Raw genomic sequence first — 5,179 nt, 5'->3', positions numbered from 1 at the left:
TTAAAAGAATATTCCACTCGGGCCCCACAAAATGCTAGAGAGTTGTTCAATCTTCGTCACGCTTCATTACGTAATGCTATAGAAAGGGCATTTGGTGTTCTAAAAATAAGGTTCCCTATCATTAGAAGTATACAGGAACCTTTTTATTCTTGTGAAACATAATCAGACATTTTTTTGGCGTGTTGTATTTTACATAACTTTTTGATAGTCAAAGATCGTGACAAAGATCTTGAAGATGAGGTATTGCAGGAGGTGTTAAGTGCACCAACAGAGGAAGTGAGACATAATTCAAGTGGTACGCGTGAGGGTAACATCATGGCAGAACAACTGAGGAACTCAATTGCAAATCAAATGTGGACTAATTACTTATTGAGTCCAAACAATAAAATAAATATGTCAACATAGTTTAAGAGTATTTTGTTATATTACTTCATTTGTAATTTGGTTTTTTATTGAACATTGTTTTGCGAATTTATTTGTGTTATTTAGTTTTTTTTAATTTTATTTTTTATAACTTGTACACTTTATAACTATGTTCTTTTTATAATAATGTATGTTTCTTTTTATGTTATGTAGAAACCGATAATGAACAAGCAAGAACCTTTTGTAAATACCGGTAAGAAGTCACTCGTGAACTGGACAAAATATATGGATACTGCATTTGTTGAGGCAATGGTACAACAACAAGAAAAAGGAAATAGGCTTCATGGAAATTTTACTTCACAAGTGTATGCAAATATGGTTGAGGAGCTCAATAAGAAACTTAACATGAATTTAACTACAAGTAATTTAAAAAATCGTTTGAAAAGTTTGAAATTTGGTTTTTCATAATGGTATGACATGTTCCATGGGATTTCCTTGAGTGGGTTCGGTTGGAATGTTGAAACCCAACTAATTGAAGCAGATGAGCAGGTTTGGGATAATTTAATTAAGGTTAGTGTTCGTCTTACGTTGTATTTAGTTTAGTTTTATATTATGTTATCATTAAGAATTTTAATGTATTTTTGGGTTTTTAAACAGTCAAAGCCTGAAGCAGTTATACTGAAGACAAAAAAGGTGGCCAATTTCGAGCAAATGTTGGTATTATTTGCAAGAAATAGAGCTTCAGGAGAAAATGCTGAAACAACAAAGGAGAGAAATGCTAGGTTTAACAAGACTACAGACATCGAAATAAAAAGCATTTCAGAGGATGATAATTTATTGGCAAGTAATGATGTTACACTGGAGAACCAACGTATAGATGATGTGGAAGATGACATTCAAGTGGTATCTCCTACGCCTAAACAAAATTCAAGTGCAAAAAAGTGTAAAACTAAAAAAAGAAAACTCGTAGATGAAGTAGAAAAGGAAGCTGAACCTCAGCCTCAACCTGAACATGAAACATTTGAAACAAAGATTATGAATGCTGTTGGTGATGTGGCTAATGCTATGAGGGAAGGTAACAAAATCTTTGAAAGAGCTTACCATCATGAGTTAACAGGTGATAAAATTTATCAAGAATTGCAGCCGATGGGTTTGGAACCTGTAGTGACAAAGAACATGGTTTGGCATGCGGAATTAAAGCTTGCACAATTAAACATGGTGATTTGGGTGTTCAAGAGATGTATTGAATATGTATTGTGTTACAAAAAGGGACATAGATCTACATCTACATAAATAACACACACTCACACACTCAAACTTTACACCTCTCAAGCACACCTCTACATGTGGTATGAACCCACTATTTATAGAGGTGTTTACATGTCTCTCTCTCACTCTCACTAACACATGGGTCTAAAGGCTAATGCACCACATGCAAGTGGGTCTACAAGAGTCAAACCATTACAAAGTCATACATGAAGAACTTTGCACCCCAACATTCTCCCCCTCAAAGTTAGGAATGGATGACCCACTTCAAATCTTCCAAAGTCGAGCAACTACGCGGTTCGAGCCTCAAGCGTGACACATATCGAAACGAACTTCAATCTTCAATTCTTCCATGATTCTTCAATTTGGGCTCTAGGATGTGAAACCATACAAACTGAGCAGGGGCTTAAAATGCACAATCTTCAATTTTCAGCAAAAACTCTCCCCCTTTTCCAAAGCTGGGTAGAAAGCGTCAATTTGCACAAACTGTAGGGGCTTAAAATGCACAATCTTCAATTTTCAGCAAAAACAGTCCTTTTTCGAATTTGTGTATGAACCGCCAAACATTCGAAGCCTCAGGGACTATTTTCGAAAATTCTGCCATTATGCACCAAACATACGAAGAATCCCCAAAATATTCGAAGGTCCAAAAAAAAAAATTTCGAATTTGGGTGAAAAGTGTCAAACATTCGAAACTTCAATTAATTGTTGAGTTTGCCAAACATTCGAAATTTCAGGGGCTGAATTCGAAAATTTTGCTTTTTGATCAAAATGTTCAAAGCCTTTTGCAAAACATTCGAAGCCTTTTCCCAATTGACAACCATTCGAAATTTCAGGGGTGATTTTCGAAAATTTTGTTTTTTTATCAAAATATACGAAATTTTGATCCAAACATTCGAAGCTTGCTTTTTCCCTTTGTCAAACAGTCAAAACTTGAGGGACTACATGCGAAACTTTTGGTTTTGCTTCCCATAATACGAACTTTTGCAACCCAAGATACGAAATTTTACAACCCAACATACAAAATTTTCAGGTGACAAACATGCGAATTTTCAAGGACCATTTTCGAAAATTTGTCTTTCTTTTTCATCAATTCACATGATCCTTCGTACGTTTCTTATGAACGCTTCGTACGAAAATCTCAGGAACCAAACACACGAAAAATTTTCACCCAAACATACGAAGATTTTCCTTCTCTCTCCTCTTCGTATGAAAATCATCTTCCCAAACACACGAATGCGAAGCATACGAAGACTCTGAATGTACAGTAACCTCTTAATCATCCCTCTGAATCGACTTTTCCAGTTCGTTCTTTCATTACAGGGACCCCAAAATCGATTTCCTTAGACCCATCTGTTCAATTTTTCGTCATCTGTTCCCAATCAATCATCGACAATACCAACCCATCTGTTCGTAAATCAACCGATTGATTCTCAAATCTTCCATCAACAAACGAAATCAAAAACTTTCGCACATCGGCCCAAGAACACAAATCTTTGAATTCAGATTCCAAAAAAAAACTTTCGTTCTTAAATCAAACCCAGTCGACACCAATAATCAACAGCGACTCGCTAATCCTTCGAACATTGACTCCAAAATCGATCATGTGCCCCGAAATATCTGTCGATTGAAAATCTTCATTCACGAACACAGATATTCATAAAAGTCATCGATTCTAAATCAAAATCGTTTTCCAGTTCGTTATCAAAATCATCATCAACGATTAGCCATTGAATCCTAATCCTTTTTGGTTCCAGTCGACTATCGATCTTGATACCCAAGCACCAAAAACAGTCGACACAAAATTTTAACTCCAAACCTTTCGATTCTCAACTCCAAATCAAACACGCCTTCATTCTTAGCTTTCATTTCAAATACCATCGACCACTCATATCAATTCCAAAACAGATTCGAACCTCATTAAGTCATAAAAGTGAAAATCGAAACAAATTTTGACTTTAAGAACAATCATCAATCGAAATTTTTGTTTCACTGATTCAACAATTTAAGATCTTGACTCGATTTTCATATGAATCCGATGTGAATAAACAAAATCAAACAAAATTAGTTTGACTCCAGGAATCGATTGACAAACATAAATCGATGTTAAGAACAATAATATCAGGTCGATGTGAACACAACAACAGAAAATCAATTTCCATTCCAAAAATTATTTCATCTTCAACTCAATCAGCGAACATCGTCTAAATCGAGTTTGATATGTTCTATTTAGACTTTAACTTCAATTTTGACCTGATGAATGATTGACAGACTCGAGACATTGGGCTTCTATTTCAAAGATCAAGAGTTAATATGATTAGCAACTTGGGCTCAAACATGCGAATCAACAATATGGGCTCAATTCGGACTTATGAACAGTAACAGATTATGTGAAATCAGATCTTAAAAAAAATTTGGTTTGGACTCAAAATGGATTAATGAACAATGAACAGATCACGATTTATTTTTAGGCTTGATCTAAAAAAACTTATTGGATCATCAATGGGGTTTTTAAAAAAAATTGATCCAACGAAACAAACCGATCAAAATTCAAAAACGCAACGCAGGATTTAATGATTACGAGAGATCATAGAGAGAGACTCACCAAAATTTGCTCCAATTTTGACAAAAATTGCCAAACCGAGAATCGTTCTTCAAAAATCACCTTGATCTTGAAGACCCGCTCTGATACCAATTGTAGTGACAAAGAACATGGTTTGGCATGCAGAATTAAAGCTTGCACAATTAAACATGGTGATTTGGGTGTTCAAGAGATGTATTGAATATGTATTGTGTTACAAAAAGGGACATAGATCTACATCTACATAAATAACACACACTCACACACTCAAACTTTACACCTCTCAAGCACACCTCTACATGTGGTATGAACCCACTATTTATAGAGGTGTTTACATGTCTCTCTCTCACTCTCACTAACACATGGGTCTAAAGGCTAATGCACCACATGCAAGTGGGTCTACAAGAGTCAAACCATTACAAAGTCATACATGAAGAACTTTGCACCCCAACAGAACCCCATGAAATACCAGTTGCTCTCATGTATTTGGCTCGTAACCAAGCAGATGCGAGAACGTTGTTTACTTGTCCAATGAACATACGGAAGGATCTACTAAAAACAATGATGAGCGCAGGTAAATGATGAATTGGGAGAATAGGTGATTATTTCTTGGTTCTTTGTTCGACTTGTTTTTGGCTTCACGAATTGAATTATGGTGTTTAGAATCGTAGTCTGATTAAACTGCATTGTTTTGGATGATTTTTATAGTTTGGTTTCTTTTTAATTGGACAACTGCTATTAAGAGATAGCCACAAATGTTTTCATTTTAATATTATATATGTTTTGCTACCCATTGATAATTTAACTGAATATTATATGTTGGTGGTATTTGACAAAATATATATGTATGTGTGTAAACGAATGTGAAGACAAAAAATATGACGATGACATGCAAATCAACATTTTTTTTTCCAATTTGAATTATGTATGTAATATGATTGCTAAAAAAAATAAGGGTAAAATTGTAAT

At 34.8% G+C, this 5,179-nt stretch overlaps 1 pseudogene; it reads left to right on the top strand.

Moving 5' to 3' along the window:
• The first annotated feature begins 615 nt into the window (after positions 1-615).
• Positions 616-4,792, top strand: LOC145156578 (uncharacterized; annotated as a pseudogene).
• Positions 4,793-5,179: the final 387 nt, after the last annotated feature.

Source organism: Lactuca virosa, chromosome 2 (assembly GCF_052849685.1).
Source record: "Lactuca virosa cultivar CGN04683 chromosome 2, Lactuca_virosa_CGN04683_v6, whole genome shotgun sequence".
NCBI classification, from domain to species: domain Eukaryota; kingdom Viridiplantae; phylum Streptophyta; class Magnoliopsida; order Asterales; family Asteraceae; genus Lactuca; species Lactuca virosa.
The sequence above is the reverse complement of the archived record's forward strand: the minus strand, read 5'-3'. Positions and strand labels throughout refer to the sequence as shown.